General features: G+C 35.6%; 1 long non-coding RNA gene across 1 annotated transcript; it reads right to left on the bottom strand.

Moving 5' to 3' along the window:
- Positions 1–388: 388 nt before the first annotated feature.
- Positions 389–17,228, bottom strand: LOC121314907. The gene is made up of 5 exons (XR_005950174.1): positions 17,039–17,228; positions 6,072–6,196; positions 5,690–5,786; positions 4,456–4,560; positions 389–490 (listed from the first exon to the last, which is right to left on the bottom strand). It is a non-coding gene; the product is annotated as an uncharacterized LOC121314907 (long non-coding RNA).
- Between the last annotated feature and the right edge of the window lie 1,179 nt (positions 17,229–18,407).

Below are 18,407 nucleotides of genomic sequence, written 5' to 3'. Positions count from 1 at the left end.
AAGTCACAGGACATACCTCGGCATAGTGGAACGGGGTAATTCCATCTTCTAACAGGACCAGGCATACATGTTATATGAGTATGCCCCTTAAAGAGAAATGTTTTATTTGATTAGAAATCCTCTAAATGTAACACTGACATCTAAAGGAAAATAGAACTGTAGTACTTTAGCGAACATGACTTATCATTGTTATATTACTCTTTGTGTTTGACACTGGGGTCTGTTTTAATGATCTAAACTGGTGATCTTACAATTTTAAACCTGACTCGTCAAAAACTGATTTATCTGTATTTGTAGTGTGTGTACTAATGTAAATAAGTGGGTCTATTCATCACCCCACAGCTATATGAATATTTATAGGGATTTCTTACCTCAAGAGAATAGCCTTGATCACACTGAAAAGTCACCACGTCTCCAACCATATATCTATCATCGACTTTTATTGCGCTGTTTGGTGTCTGTGGCTCTGGGCAGGAGTCTAAACCTATCGCTTAGAGCAGAGAACATTGAGCTTTATATTTGAAGGTGTAATTTTCTGTGTAGTTAGAAAAACAATGGCACCTGCACAATTAGACAACATATTGCATTATTCAACTTACATACTGCAAATATAATGTATACACTATTTTATGACCAAAGACATACTTGCTTTGCACTTGTACTGAGGTCATGGTACAGTAAATACAGGATTAAAGCACAATGGGGGAAATACATCAAGCTTTTTGGAAGTGCCACCTGTTAATGTAATAAAACTAGAAATAAACAATTTAAGAATACTTAATATCACATAAATGTAGCTATTTATAGCTTTGTAACACCAATGGGTCTTTTATTCTTTTAGGGGGTGAAAAAAGTGCTATCACAGTAATTTTGCACAATATCTTTGCAGTTTTGCCATGGTTATACTATGCAACTACCATGGTTACCATTATTTGCAATGTTTTTTTAATATGCTTTACCTTTTATAAGGGAATACTTTGGTGGATTTGAGATATTTGCCAAATACAGGATGGTTAAATATCGCCATTTTAACCACACCTAGTTCACCCGTTCTATATGCGCAAAGCAATGACAGCTTTGCCAGTATTCCTCAAAACATTATCCTCAGACACAGAGTGAACTTCCATTGCTATGCTAATGATACCCAGCTAAATTTGTCCCTAAAACCAGAAATTATTAGTTACTTGCCTTATAGACATCAAGCATTGGATATCACAGAATTGTCTAATGTTGAATACAGGTAAAACAGAGGTTATGCTAGTGGGATCACAGAACCAACTAAAAAGAAATTTGAGATTACATGAGCTCGACCCTTGCAGTCTATCATCAAAACTTAAAGTAGAACTAAAAAGTTTGGAGGTCATATTTGATACTTTGACTCATATTATGGAAGTACCTAAAGTATCTTTTTACCATTTGAGCAATATAGCCAAACTTACACCAATTATTTCTGTATCTGATGCCGAGAGACTAATACATGCCTTTGTTTCATCTAGAACCGATTATTGTAATGTACTTTTGTTTGGTGTCCCAAAACATGTGGTAGCCCGCTTGCAGCTTGTTCAAAATACTGCCGCTAGAAATCTGACTAAAACCAGGAAAAGTGAACATATTAACCCTGTTTTGGGCCTTGATTTTAAGACTTTGCTGTTAATTTACAAGGCCCTGAATGGATTAGCACCTCGTTATTTGCAGGGTTTACTGACCACCTATCTTCTAAACCGCACTCTGAGATCATAGGATGCGGGGCTGCTGGTTATTCCTAGGGTCAACAAAAGCACCACGGGAGGCAGGGCTTTTTCTTGTAGCTCCTAAATCATGGAATGCTCTGCCTTCATTTGTCAGGGAAGCTGGGACCGTTACAGTTTTCAAGTCAAGACTAAAAAGGCACTTTTACAAAATGGCTTTCTTAGTGGGTTTTAATGTAACTTTAAATTGCTGCTTTTGTATTATTATGTGTTTACTGTTATTTAATGGTCTGACTGTGGCAGTTGTATGTGTGACATGTTATAGAAAGATATTGTAGTTTGTTCTTTTTTTCTGCTATGTACTGTACAGTGCTTTGCAATACGTTTGTATAGAAAGCGCTATACAAATTTAGTAAATATATACATAAAACAAAGCCAGCATACTGTATTGTATGAACCAGCCAAAACTGTCACCTTGTTAAGCACTACAAACTTTGCTCTGTTGGGAACTAAATTTTATTTACTCATCTTTGAATTCTATTATCCCAGAAGTCAATGGTGGTCCTTCAGTCTGTTCTGTTTTTTGTAATTACAGATGAACACGTTTTAAATCACCGCACTTAATATCATGCCCCGTTTATTATCACAATTTTTTAAAAACCACCTTCCATGCACCATAGGTTCTTTGAGAAATGATCTATCTTAGTATCATCTCACAAACCCACTTATTGTCACGTTTTGTGCAACCTGTCAAATGCTGCGCGACTGGGCTTTAAACCACAGGATATAATTAATTTCCAACGCAACTAACAACCAATAATCATCTTGGCTGATAAACTGATATTTTGTGCAGCCTGTCATTGGCGGTCTTAACGGGATACAGTTCAGTTACAAAACACCAGTCACCAAAGGTTTCTTTTTTAACATGGTCAATTTTAGTCACAAAAAAACCCACCAAGTGCAACACCTAATTATTGCTTTCATCTGTCGACAATTCCTGCCTTTTTTAGATGACACAAACTGTTTTGTTCCAGTTAATGATACAAAATGTATTTGTCCTGTAGTAAACTATATGCATTTGTTTAAATGTAAAGAACAACTAAATGTACAGTATTAAAACACTGCTCTTTAATTCACTGTTCATTTTCTGTCTTTTTTTCTCGCACTCGTAATGCGCTGTCTTAAGCAAACGTGTTTATATCATGACCCGCTTTATATCACAAATTATGACTGAACTGCAATCATTATATCAAGTGAGTTCATCTATACTTTGTTGAGACATAAAAAGCTGGTGTAACAACAAATACGCAATTAAGGTCCTCCTTTAATCTAGTATAATTTATTACAGGTATTGTCCAATTAGAACTCAATCTCACCTAAATCTGTTCGTCTTTAATGTATTACTTGAGGCTAGTTTGCCTTAACCAGATTTGACATGGGGGATTGCTGGTACTTGATTATTTGGTAGCACATTTCAACAAGCTTGTCTATGTGCAGGACAAGGAGAGTAAATATAAAACACACATTTATATTCAATTTCAATAAATGTATGGAAATTCAGTCGTCGTGTAAACCAACATGTAAATATGTTTCCACTGTTTGTTTATGAGTGAAAAATACTGTCTCCAATCTCATATATCTTAAAAAAAAGATTTAGATTACATATGAATGACTATGCTTCCACATTTAAACAAGACATTCATTTCTTAAAATTATGCACCAACTATAACTGTGTCTGTTGACTGATGCTGAACTCTGCAAGAATAATTTAAAATAATGCACTGCTCATAATTAATTGAAATGCCCAAAGCGTTTTTACTGGAGGGTTAGCTTTAGCACTTAAGTGGATTTTGTAATTCATTTAGCAGTTGATATAGAAATGGAGCCTGGTATATCTTTTCACTTATTGTAGTCTACAATTACAAAATCAGAATCTTGACATATTACATCCTTTACATCTTTGACTGTACAAACACAGATGATTTAAAGCATACTAAAATTTTACAATAAACAATGACAGCGTTTACATTTACAAGTCATGACAGTTTTACTCACAATGTTTTTGCCGTACTTATTAGGGAATGCGTTGCTATGCTGTTCTAATTTAGAAAAAAAAGGGGACCATACCAATGCCTACTTACTCAATTCATAGTCATTTAGGGGAGGGGATATTTAAATGTCCGTGTCTGCCTAGTAATTAGGAAAAGAACGACTGCATATCGCGAGGAGAGCTTCATGCGTTGCCATGAAGATTTAAAAAAATTAACAAGAGAAGGGAATTAACCTGTTGTCGCACACATTCCGTATTATCATGCATTACATGTTTGTGTTTCGTTACCTTTCCAACACACATATATAAAAGTATATAAAATAAAACTAAGTTTTACTACTTAAAAACTAGATATGTTTAACATCTAAAAGCTTTATTTAATTAAAGTAGTCTATAAATGTATGTGGAAAATGTGGGAACACAGGTACAAGACACAAGTGAGACACAAGTAGGATTCCTGCTCTGGTTTACATGGGTTTTACAGCTATTTTTATCATGAGAAAGCGACTGACCCTGCCCTTAAAGTCACGCCGACCAAAGGACGTTCTTTTGGTGTTTCACAATGTATTTATGTGACAAAGTCACACAGTCATGACTGTAGAGTCGATTTTAACATGCATGTAACCCAGCCAATGAGTGAAATACTGACCTACAATGCATGCAAAATACAACAATTTTTTTTTTAAATCTGATACCAGTCCTTTGCATATGCCATACCTGTGTATTCAAGATGGAATCCAGCAGCCGACACACTAATATCCGACTGAAAGTTCAGATACAGGTTATTCGATGTGCTGTTCAGAAGTTGCGGTATTGTTGTGCCTAAAACAATGTAACCAAACAAACTGGGTTAATGAGCAGGTTATTTTTATTTTTAAAAAAATTAGCAAAAATCTCTAAATATACAAATAGCATCATCTCTGCAATGCTAGTTTTTTTTTTCTTCTCTACATTCAAATATTTGCTCGTTTGATGGTTTCTCAAACAATTCACAGCGAGATATCAATTATGTGAACAAGAAGATGAGTATAAACAATGAAAGGTGAAAAGCTTAAGGTCAAACAGCTCATTTTTAATTATCTGAGAACAAACCATATAAAAGACTGCAAATCCTCTTTAACTCTTTTCAACACGTGGATTTACAGTATTTCAGAAAAAAAGCTTCAATTTAACTTACACATAGAGAAACGTATATTTATAATGCTTAAATCAAGTAATGTGTGCAATGGTACAAACTTCATCTAGCACTTGAAAAAAGTAGCTCATGCATGGAGATGAGTTGTACCGCAAAAAAACCCCAAAATAAGAGTGCAATATCCGGTAGACTACTGCGGTTTGTATCGTACCACCCTTAAAGAGTACCAGTACAAAGTGGCTCCCGAGTGGCAGATCTGCGTGGAGTTCAGGTTGCACCCTATAGCCTGGAGATCATAGGTTAGAATCCAGGCTATGTCACTGCCGAACGTGACTGGGGGTTCCTAGGGGGCGGTGCACAATTGACAGAGCGCCACCCGCGATACTAACATCTTACACCGCTGGAATATGCAAATGTATATTTATTTTTAAACAAACCGATTTTCAATAGCAATAGAACCCTCAGAGGAGGCTTTACTGTCTGGTAAGGTCGTTCTCTTTATGGCATGAGGTAGCCCTTACCAGACGGTAAAGCCCTCTTCTTTGGGTTGTATTACTTAAACAATATTACAGTGATCTGGACTGCATCTCTCAAACAGGGATTCAAAATGAAGTTACAAGGACCACATTTCTACCACATATGATGATGGAGACTTTAATGCATGCATCCTTGTTAACAAGACAAATGTAGAAATTTGAATTCCAGTCCACAATTTTTGGGGTTTACACACAATGGATGATTACAAATGAGCTAATAATGCTTATGAAAGTCAAATGTGTGATGTATGTACTTTCATTACAAATAATATTCTTTTACCTGAATAGCTGCCAAGCCTTGGAGCATTGTTATCTGCTCCATCATAGAAATCTAATGAATCCCAATTATGCTCTGTAGCAAAACTTATAATTTGAATCTTATAAAGGGAAAGAGATAAAGTAGAGAGAGATTTTAACGTTAAAATTTTAATTTGGCAGTACTATATGTGTACAGTACTATAGTATAACAACAATAAACTAGGTGTTTATTAAATCTACAAATACATAATGACATAGGACATCTGATCTAAATTCGAAATACTTTCCATAGTAAAAAAATCCCAGTACATAATTGATGCAATATAATTAAACATTCATTTTATTAAAATTATTTATACAAGCAATAGTTGAGGTCTTGTACAACTTCCAAACTGCTCACTCACTTGAATGCCAGCTCCCTCTGGCACTGTGATCTTCCATATACAATTCAAATTGTTGTCATATGGCTCAGGGTAACCCGGTGATAGAATGGTTCCTCTGCGCTTAGTTAAAATTCCACCACAGGGCACTAAAAGAAAAAATTCAAAAGTAGGAAAAAAAAACTCTGACACATAATATGAATCCCATAACCCTGAAAAGGATAGCATCAAAAATTAGATTTAAAAGGCATAACATTAAGAAAATCAACTGAAAAGCAGTTCAGAAAAAAGGTTATGAGTTCACTTCAGAACAAAATAATGTCAGTATGGTATTGAATGACAACTATTTTATTTATTTTTTTATTACGGAGCTGCTATAACGATTTAAAAATACCAAATAAGAAAACAAACAATATTTGTAATACAGATAGCTATGATTCACATACATTTCTGTAATGTTAGCAGTCATTATTTTCAGTTATTACAGTTTATTATTTGCTATTTTTAAAAACTGCAGCTAGAGTTAAGAGTTATTCCTATCGCTATTACCGTTATTCATTTCAACATCTTGTTTACAGCTTGTTTGTGGATTTAATTAAATGTTCAGCTCAGTACATGTTTTGCTAAGCATTTTGGGGTAAAAGTCGATGTTTTTTGGTTTATAAATATAGCATTGTAATGGCCCCTGTATTGCCATTCTACAGTAGAAAGAATCCAGACCTGGGGACAGATTTAGTCTATGTGCCTGTATCTTTGTATAGTGTATAGTTTTGGAAGCTCAAGTTAAGGAATAACTGATTTTGAGTAGAAGTGAGAGCAGATACTGAGGCATGAATTCTTTCAAATCAATGAACGACACCTCAGAAGACAGCATACTTTAGCATTTTGATATGAACCATCTCACAGTGTACCAGGTGGTTATTTCAAAAGCACTCAGCATCAGCCCACAGCACAGAGGGTGAATTTCCTGTACATATATCATACTATGTCATTCCAAATAAATAAATAATAGCTTTGTTAGTACAATAAAGATAACTGACCAGTGATGCAGTGGCTAAAACACTTTGAAAGCCAGGTTTATCTCCTGCAACTCTATTATGTCTTGTTCATTTATTTTTGGATTGTATTTCTATGTCATACTTTTATTGGTTTAATCTCCTTTTTTAAACATGGTTCCTTTTGTAGATCTGAAATGTTTTTGCATAAATATATTTCTTCTCAGTAATATCCACATGGTCACCATGAAACAGTCTAGGCTAAGCACTGCTGTCAATTTTACACAAGAACACTTTAACCTTTTAGAGTTTAAATCTTTCAGTTGCAGTCCATCCACTTATTAATCTGTCTATCACCATTTCAAATTAACGCTAAGCACTATATTCGTGACATTAGTTACTGCTATCATTGTATTAACCTGTCAGTCAATAAGCTAAAAATAGTACACATTCCCTTTACATTAAATTATTCACTTTTCAGTACCAAGGATGGTGAATATGTCTCACAGAATGGAAAACATTTCCCAAAACAAAAGAAAAAAGAACAATCACACATTTGTTTCTGTTGTTTTTGCTTCAATGTATCTTATAATAAATACAGTACTTTATATATTATATAATGATGCCATTTCTATACATGCCCTGCTAAAGGTATTGGGGGTGAGGCTTTTATTGCCTCTTTACCCAGCTTTTACCCCTTACTTAAATATCTTGTTATCACTGAAAAGGTATAGTCTCCTCTTAAAAAATGCAGTATTATCAGTATTATTACTGTGCCTCCTTATCCCCCAGCTCTGGGGGTCTGCCTGTCCATCTGTGCTTCACACTTACATGTTTGCATATATCTAGAGAACCGCTTATCTAATTGTCAAGTCATAATTACATAATATTGTCATGTCATAATTTCATAATTTGGCATACATTATTGAGAATATAAGATTATAGGGATATATGGTGGTGTCTATCCCTCCATCCACATTGTATGCATGTTAAGGTTTATGCATATACAAAGTACAACTGACAGGTATGGTTTTAGGAGTAATGCTGATTTCAATATTCATGAATTACCTGTAATTGGTTGAATAGCTTTACATAACTTCAAAAACAGTCAATCAGAAATCAAACTTTAAAATGTTTTGGTCTTCATTTCTTTATTTAAATATGTGCTGTTATTTGGGGCGTGTGTCTTACTGTGCCGACCTGATGGACCTGTGTGGAACTGCCACCTCTCAAACACTTACATGTACATGGGACAAAAAACAACACTCAAATTAAAATAAAATACAAACTTTAACCACAGTCTTTGCTACAATGTGCACAACGAGATCATCATAAACATTTAAAGCAAACAAATAAAAAAGTAGTGAATACTGTTATGATCCACTTAAACACTGCAATTTAGAAATGTTTACTTCTACACACATGTTGAACAGTTTTATTTTATTTACAGTAGTCATTGTAGACAAGGGCAGTCAGAAGCTCCAAAGGTGGAAGTGCGTTCCGGTGTCTTGCTCCTTGTGAATTTTTTCATGAGAGCTGTCGAATGTCACTGTGTACGTGTGTCAGAAGCCTACGTATACTACAGCAGAACGGTTATTGAAAATGTCCCAAAAAAGAATATCTGCTTTTTTTTGTAAATTCTCAGCGGCACAACATGCTAAAATCAGAGAGAGAGAGAGTGAGAGTGAGAGAGAGAGAGAGAGAGGAGAGAGAGAGAGAGAGAGAGAGAGAGAGAGAGAGAGAGAGGAGAGAGAGTGAGAGAGAGAGGAGAGTGAGATAGAGAGGGGAGAGAGGGTGAGAGAGAGTGAGAGAGAGAGGAAAGAGAGTGAGAGAGATATAGGGGAGAGAGTGAGAGAGTGAGAGAGAGAGAGAAAGGAGAGAGAGAGGGGAGAGAGAGAGAGAGAGAGAGAGAGAGAGAGAGAGAGAGAGAGAGAGAGAGAGAGAGAGAGAGAGAGAGAGAGAGAGAGAGAGAGAGAGGGGAGAGAGTGAGAGAGGAAAGAGTGAGGAGAGTGAGGGAGTGAGAGAGAAAGGAGAGTGAGAGAGTGAGAGAGACAGAGAGAGAGAGAGAGAGAGGAGAGAGAGAGAGAGAGAGAGAGAGAGAGAGAGAGAGAGAGAGAGGAGAGAGAGAGTGAGAGAGATTGATTAATTTTAATATGCATGTTTATTTTATTTTTTTCGTTTTATTTTTTTAGCCTATAAAGTTACTGGGAGAGCATATAGCGCCTAGAAATAAATGTTTGGGATGCTCTATCACCCACAGAATGAAATGTATATATTTGTTAAAGTCTTCCTACATATTTTATATTAAGTGGATATGGTAAAACTTTTTTTTCTTGGTGCACCTAACGCCCTATTCAGATTTTAAGACATAAGAACATAAGAACATAAGAAAGTTTATAAACGAGAGGAGGCCATTCGGCCCATCTTGCTCGTTTGATTTTTAGTAGCTTATTGATCCCAAAATCTCATCAAGCAACTTCTTGAAGGATCCCAGGGTGTCAGCTTCAACAACATTACTGGGGAGTTGATTCCAGACCCTCACAATTCTCTGTGTAAAAAAGTGCCTCCTATTTTCTGTTCTGAATGCCCCTTTGTCTAAACTCCATTTGTGACCCCTGGTCCTTCTTTCTTTTTTCAGGCTGAAAAAGTCCCTTGGGTCGACACTGTCAATACCTTTTAGAATTTTGAATGCTTGAATCAGATCGCCGCGTAGTCTTCTTTGTTCAAGACTGAACAGATTCAATTATTTTAGCCTGTCTGCATATGACATGCCTTTTAAGCCCGGAATAATTCTGGTCGCTCTTCTTTGCACTCTTTCTAGAGCAGCAATATCTTTTTTATAGCGAGGTGACCAGAACTGCACACAATATACAAGATGAGGTCTTACTAGTGCATTGTACAGTTTTAACATTACTTCCCTTGATTTAAATTCAACACTTTTCACAATGTATCCAAGGATCTTGTTAGCCTTTTTTATAGCTTCCCCACATTGTCTAGATGAAGACATTTCTGAGTCAACAAAAACTCCTAGGTCTTTTTCATAGATTCCTTCTCCAATTTCAGTATCTCCCATATGATATTTATAATGTACATTTTTATTTCCTGCGTGCAGTACCTTACACTTTTCTCTATTAAATGTCATTTGCCATGTGTCTGCCCAGTTCTGAATCTTGTCTAGATCATTTTGAATGACCTTTGCTGCTGCAACAGTGTTAGCCACTCCTCCTACTTTTGTGTCGTCTGCAAATTTAACAAGTTTGCTTACTATACCAGAATCTAAATCATTAATGTAGATTAGGAATAGCAGAGGACCTAATACTGATTCCTGTGGTACACCACTGGTTACCACACTCCATTCTGAGGTTTTTCCTCTAATCAGTACTTTCTGTTTTCTACATGTTAACCACTCCCTAATACATGTACATGCATTTCCTTGAATCCCAGCTGCGTTCAGTTTGAGAATTAATCTTTTGTGCGGGACTTTGTCAAAAGCTTTCTGGAAATCTCTGTACTCTATACAATGCAACTATACCATTTGAATGAAAGATTAGTAGGACACAAACACGGTAAACTTACTTTCTAATCATCCTGATATATATATATATATATATATATATATATATATATAGTAGAATATATATATATTAATATGATTATAATAGATACTATATATATATGTTATTCGAGTTCGAGGAGTACGTTCTTAAACCCCTTTACAGCTGGTCTTGTTTGCATTTGTGTTTTGATTATATATATATATATATATATATATATATATATATATATATATATATATATATATAGTTCTGCTGTTTAGGGACAGGTTTTGATCCCAGTTGTGTTTATACAGCATTGACAAGTTAACCCATTTGAACTGGAACAATTTTTTTTTTGGCAGATTACACCACTTAAATGCTCATGACTTATTTATTTAAAGCTCCTAAAGAAGTGCATAAAAATATGCATGAAATGCAAGCCGGTGGCAGTGAAACAAAATATCACTTTAGAAAATAGAAGGATAGTTTTTGACATATTAACATTGGAAAAATTCTATGGAATTTGCCACCAGAAATGAAACAGCTTTTGAAAATTGTACTTTATGTTCAGACTTCAACAGTAAAGATCTCATTTGTGACTTAACCTCAGACAAATTTCTGCTATAACTAAAGGCTGTACCAAGTAAATATTTACTAACAACTGAGACCTGCTGGAAGTAGTCCTGGTAAGCTTCTTTGACCAAATAGGAAAAAATAAGCTTACAGTATGAGGTGTTTAGAACCCTCTTCTTTCAGTATTTTTTTTGTATATGACATCATTTATTCAACGTTTCAAATAATTGACATTTACAAGTGAATCATAAAATGATAGAGCTTTACAGTTTAATTGTTTCATAAGCAAGGTTATTAACAACACTGAAGCTTCTGCAAATGAAAAAAATCAGCCTTTTACAATAAATATGTAAATAAATAAATAAATACAATAATAAAGGCTCTGCAAAGCATAGAAAGATATTTTTTCCCTAAGCAATACGATGCAATTCATTGTATGTACACTGTTCTTAAGTTGCATCTATCATGGGTACCTACCAAGGACAAAAAAGTCTGGTTTGTTCCCCAAAATGTATAAAATGAGCATAGCTGGGAAATTGTCCCGGTGGTGTCCTATATTATTACTCCTGGCTACCAACCTCAGCATCAGACTTTAGTAACCGTGTTTAGAATTGAAGTAAAATCTCTTAAACCTATATCATACAGAAAAATTAGTTTCAAAACATTTAAAAAATGGTTCCATGAATTTGTTCAAAAAGACAAAAATGTGGCTGTGGCAGTGTGGCAGTGTGAAAGCCTGGCTCCAGCCACATGTGTATAAAGAGGGTAATCCTAATTGAGTGTTAATTGTGATGGTGAAGGTACGGTGCGGTGCTGGTTGTTTGAGGGTTTAATGTTTTGTATTTGTATTTGTAGATAAATGCACATGAATGCTGGAACTGTAAAGTGCTGGTTTCTGGGTCTCATTGTCGATGCTACCCAGTCACAAGGACTTAAAAGCAGTTTGTCGTAAGACTTACAGAACAATGTTCTAGAAAATTACACAAATGCCAGGATGGATTGGCTTTCTACTGAGGAATTTGGACTACCGGTACACCGGATCCCCAATTACAAAAAAATATATAACAACGTTATATGGCAGAAGCCTTGCTCTGTCCCTGTGGATTTTGGATTCAGGTATTAGAAGAAGAAGAAGAAGAAGAAGAAGAAGAAGAAGAAGAAGAAGAAGAAGAAGAAGAAGAAGAAGAAGAAGAAGAAGATGTAGTGGGAAATGTGGGCGAGTAGGGTATCCTATTGTAGATTTATTACCAGTATTTTGAAAATGTACTGTATTAAACATTTTGACTGGATGTTTTTGTTTTATATCATAAACCTAAAGTACTGAATTTTAGCTCCATCTGCAGACTACAATAAGGATGAGAATTGCGGAAGCTACCGTTCTTAGGAAACCTTGTATACCAGTATATTATATATGTACATTTTCAATATACATATACATACATATATATATATACATATATATATATATATATATATATATATATATATATATATACACACACACACACACACACACATTTTGCAGGGGTGGCCAAACTTCCTGACCCTACGAGCCGCATCCCAACATTTCCATATGGTCGAGAGCCATAAGACACATACTGTAAAACGTGAAATGTTTGCGAGCAAGACATTTTAAATACTAGCTTTGTTTATAAAAAAAATTATTCTCTCGAACATTCTAACAGAATCTTGCACTTACTCTGTGCAGTATGGTAGGTTTTAGGCTCTCTTTGATGGCAGCGAAATACACAAGAACAAGGGTTAGAACATTGCAGAGCCTACACAGTTTCTGTGTAATTGCTATTGTACTGTAGATCTACAATGTATTAAACTTTAACACTACAGTTTTTTTCCATTATTTCTGTTTATACAGTATGTATTATGCAGTTTAAATAAAATCTATTCATTTATTATGAAGCAAAATACAATAATTGACCTTGAAGATCTGAATGTTGGGTTTTAAAAAAAAAAAAACTGTTTTTTTTTTGTTGACTGCAGTAATTTTCAGAGCTTTGTGAATGACAAATTCACTATATTTATTTTGAAAGGGATCACATTAACTGCTCATGACTATGGCAAGCCAAATTATCATATAGCGATATCTCAAATTAATTTATAGATATCTATAAATACTTGAAGATATCTAAATAATTTCCAGTTATCTCAAATTGATTTACAGATCATTTTATCTTTAAATGGACCTTTAAATTAGTTATCTAAAATGCATTTTTAGATATCTTTAAATCGTTTTAAGATATCTCTAAATGTTTTTTTTAGATATCTTTAAATACTTTTCAGATATCTGTAAATCATTTAGAGATATCTCTAAATAATGTCCTGTTCATTTAGAGATATCTCTAAATCATTTGAAGATATCTTCAAATGAACAGGAAGCCATTTCAAGATATCTCAAAAATACTTTATGTGAAAGTGCTCTGAAGATATCTTTGAATTAACAGGAAGTTATTTAGAGATATCTCTAAATAAACATGAAGTTATTTGAAAATATCTTCAAATGATTTAGAGATATCTTTAAATAATATGTGGATTTGGCTAGCATGGTGCGACAAACTGTCATTTAGAGATATCTTCAAATGAGGGTTTTAAAGATATCTGTAAATCATTTGAAGATATCTTCAAATAACTTCCTGTTCATTTAAATAAGTCCAATAGAGCTTTTTGGCTTCAATGTTGAGCGCTATGTTTGGCGCAAGCCTAACACCGCACATCATCCTGAGAACACCATCCCTACTGTAAAGCATGGTGGTGGCAGCATCATGCTATGGGGATGCTTCTCTGCATCAGGACCTAGAAAGCTTGTGAAGATAGAGAGCAAAATGAATTCAGTAAAGTACAGAGAAATCCTGTAGGAAAACCTGCTGAAGTCTGCAGGAGACCTGGGACAATTACCCAGAACATACAGCCAAAGCCACACTGGAGTGGTTTAAAAACAAAAAGGTCAGTGTCCTGGAGTGGCAAAGCCTGGACCTCAATCCAATTGAGAATATGTCGAAAGAGTTGAAAATTGCTGTTCACCAAAGGTCCCCATCCAACTTGACGGAGCTTGAGCAATTTTGCACAGGAGAATGGGCAAAAATTGCAGTGTCCAGACTCATGGCTGTAATTGCTGCCAAAGGTGCCTCTACCAAATATTGACTCAAGGGGGTGAATACTTATACAATCAATTATTTTCTGTTTTGTATTTGTAATTAATTTAGAACAATTTGTAGATTTTATTTTTCACTTTGACTTTATGGCCTTTTTTGTGTTGATCAGTGGCAAAAGCTCCTAATTAAATCCATTTTGATTCCATGTTGTAACACAAAAAAATGTGAAAAAGTCCAAGGGGGGTGAATACTTTTGACAGCCACTGTATGCAGTCAAAAAATTATTAGCTAGGTACACAGGGTGATTAATACAGTCATGGGAGCATAGGTTCGCGTCCTGTCTGTGCAAAGCCAGCGGTCTTCGCTACAGACTCCAGAGGGAGCGTTGCATTGGCTCTGGTGCTCTTGCGGGAGGCAAAACTGCCAGTGACTGTTTCTCTTCATCGTTCTGCAGCAGACCCTATCTGCCAGGCACCCACTGAGCTTAGGCGGACACTTGTAGGGCTGACCTTCAGAGGCCGATAGCTCGCTGACATCCGCTCTCTAGTTCCTTGGTGTAGAACACAAAACTGGCTTGGGCGTGGGATCGAAGGAAGCCCACTGAACCTTCAGTTCCCCTGAGCTGTGTGGGGAGTTGCTGCATAAGGGAAAAGGGGCATTCTAACTTGGGTAGAAAATCAAGATAAAATAATTGGGTTCACTAAATAAAAAAATCATAAAAAAATGATTAGCAAATATTGCATGGATAGTGCAAAGCGCTATCTTTTGGATTTTTTCTTTGAGGTATTGTCTATGTAATGATGAGTTTTTGTTTTGTTTCCTTTCCTTAATTGTTAATTTTTTTTGGTGGTCAAATGAGGCAGACTGCACTTGTGGTTCTTCAACATAACCTAAAAACGTATTGTGAAACTCAGTTTAAGAAAGCTGCACAATATCAGTTATCGCACCAGGTCAAAACAGAACACAGAAAGAAAAAAAATGTATATACCCTCCTTTAGCAGGACAGCGGACCCCTGCATGTGAAAATGTGTTTGTGTGTGTGTGTTTGTAATTGTTTAATTATTTAAGTAATTGTTTGCTAACGAGCGCTCGGTTGGGAGTTGCTGCCTGATGTGTTTGGTTGCGGGGAAAGGCAGTAAGCAATTGGTTCTCCTAATCGATGACCAGTAGGTGGGCATGTCCCAACTGAGTGTCTGCTTCCTTAAAAACATCTGGCCGAAATTGGTCGAGGCTGGTGCAAGGCCATGAGACTCTGTGCTATGGAGGTCTGGAAGAGAACTGGAGACTGCTGACTACTGCTTGTTTTAACCAGGGTCAGGGTTCCAGCATTCACGCAAGAAGAAACTGCAGTCGATGGCGGTCGTGTGTATACCGGCGGGGTAGGAACAGAGCTTAGTTTCAGGCAACAAAAGCCTGCTGTATAGAGAGAAGTGTATTCCAGCAGGACCTCCTGTTAGTTTCAGGCAACAAAAGCCTGTAGTATAGAGAGAAGTGTATTCTAACGGGACCTCCTGTTTAGGGGAATAGCGCTAGCCATTTTTACGGCACCTTTTATTTGTAGTTTTTTGTACTGTGTTTAATTTTTCCTTTGTACAGCTTGCTGTATGTGTCCTCTGTGTGGTAACATCGCTGGTAACGTCACATAACCTGTTTGTTTGTTTTCATTCTGTCATATGTTAATAAATCCTGTGTGCCTGTGGGGAATGACAAACACATCAATCCTGCATGTCTCTTCACTCACTCATAGGCATACCCACGCAAGTGACAGATACCCTGTCACACCTCCTTATTTTAATATTAATTGGGTCATTTGTATTTGGAAGAATTTCCCTACCGAAAGGAAAACTACATGGAAACCCAAATTACCTGAAAGGTAAAAACAGATAAGGAAAATATGGTCTTATTTTTGCATGTAAACCATGCCAATGATGAATATCATTTTCCATTAACTCTTATTGAGAATTTTAAAAAATGAATGTTCCCATATAGTGTATTGTGCGACTGTCACAGCATAGATCTAAAACTGTGACTTTATATTTGTGGTGCCCAATTTGTGGCTTTAAACAAATACCATTCTTATTTAGTAGGGATTTGCAAAAAACGAACTTTCCCTTCCCCATGTGTTACTGTTTACTTTGATTCAAAATTGAAGTTTTACTGCATTTGTGGAATTTTGTACAATGTTGTACAATTTGCTTATATATATATAGGGCAGATCAATCACTTTATAATGGAAACTATTGGCCAAATATTTTATATTTTTTTTATGCAGTAAACAGAGCAAATGTGCAGCATGTTTTATTTTGATGCAATTAACATAACATTGATGATAAATCAAAATCGATCCACATGTGCTTTGTTTATTGCATAGATTTGTATTTTCAAAATTTTCAGCTAAAAGTTAACTAAATTGACCTTTAAGATCTGACATGAGCACTGTAGGTGAGTGGTATTCTTAATTTTCTAACTCAATAATTAAACTGGTGAGTCACGAAAGTATATTTTTTCCAGTGACAAAAAATGAACAATTAGGCAGCATTCATTGAAAGGTATCAGTAGAATTCGAGAAACAAACAAAAAAATAATAATAAAAATAATAATCATTGCATTATCTATAAAAATAAAATGATATACTGTATGTTAGAAAATGTTATGTGAAACATGTGGCGTGCATGAGCCAGTTATCTTGTCATTCAAGTAATAAACTTTAATTTACAATCTGCTTCATACTTCTCAGGAATTAAACACATCTTTATAAAAGATTAGGCACTTCTACTCACCATCACAAGTAGGCAGCGAGTCATTCCACTGAGCCAGAGCATTGGGAACGGTATCACATCTAATTGCAGTAGATCCGTTTAGTGTATATCCTGGATTGCATTCAAATAGAACCACTGAGCCAACTGCAAAATCATTTCCAATCCTTTTTCCAAATCTTGGCTCAGGCACAGAGCTGCACTGGGTCGCACTTGTTCGTGGAACAGCTGCACATGTAAACAAATGATTAAAAATACTATTATATAAAAAAACTAAATGTCCACATACCTGGGGGAAGAGACTAAAACATGCCTGATAATGAATTCTGGTTAGGGTTACTTCCACATATCTTTACACTTCCAGCACAAGAGATCACATTAAGGCTTAACAGGAAGATATGAAGGAATAGGTATTCTGAATCAAAAGCTATTTTTTATCAGCTATGTCTTTGAAATAGCTTCATATCCTTAAAAATAAATAAATAAATAACCAGAACATACATTGTTGCTATTGCTAAAGATTTAAAAATATTCCTTTAAACAACATCTGTCCAAGACCACTAAGATACAATATCTCAAACATTACTGGAGTGAGCTTACAAGCTTTCCTAACAAGACCTGATTGCTATAACAACCACTCATCCTTGTTAGTTTATTAGTATGATCACATGTGTAAAGGAATGAAACCTGTGGTTTCTAATTCTAGCAAGTACTATTCAATGCTTTAAGTACTCTGGTGTGCTTAAAATCTGTCTAATTGAGGAATAACCCATGTTGATAAGAATACTACAGGATTTCACAGTTGTTAGAAATACAGAAAACTCTCGTCAAAAGTATGCTGCAAACTATAATTGGAGGACTTATGATCCCTATAATCTGCAAAAGTCTATGTAATTATATTCTTTTTAGTCACTAGTCTGTATTTGTATTCTATATACAAGACTTCCAAATATACATGAGAGAGAGAGAGAGAGAGAGAGAGAGAGAGAGAGAGAGAGAGAGAGAGAGAGAGAGAGAAACAGGGTGGATACCGAATAATGACTAAGCAAGTCAAAGCAGAGTTTGTTTATTATTGAACAGAGAAGATTAGTTCAGAGATTGTAGATATCACCAAAGTTTTCATACAATGTATCTTGTATCTACACTGTGCGCTACCATTGCTGGTAGTGTCAGGTGAGCTGTTCAGTGTAAATAAATCCTGTTCGCTTGCGGGGCGTATCATCTTCAACATCAGTCTCCATTACCTGCCTGTCACTCAGCAGCGAATGCACACACCCACATGGCAGATGGCTACCCTGTCACAAGCATCAATACCCTGTCTTTCTAAACAAGGGATTCAGGGGAGTCCCCTAATAAAAGCTGAATCTCAAATCAATAATTGTGTGAATATAGT

The sequence above is a fragment of the Polyodon spathula genome, chromosome 4 (genome assembly GCF_017654505.1).
Source record: "Polyodon spathula isolate WHYD16114869_AA chromosome 4, ASM1765450v1, whole genome shotgun sequence".
Taxonomy (NCBI): Eukaryota; Metazoa; Chordata; class Actinopteri; order Acipenseriformes; family Polyodontidae; genus Polyodon; species Polyodon spathula.
The sequence above is the reverse complement of the archived record's forward strand: the minus strand, read 5'-3'. Positions and strand labels throughout refer to the sequence as shown.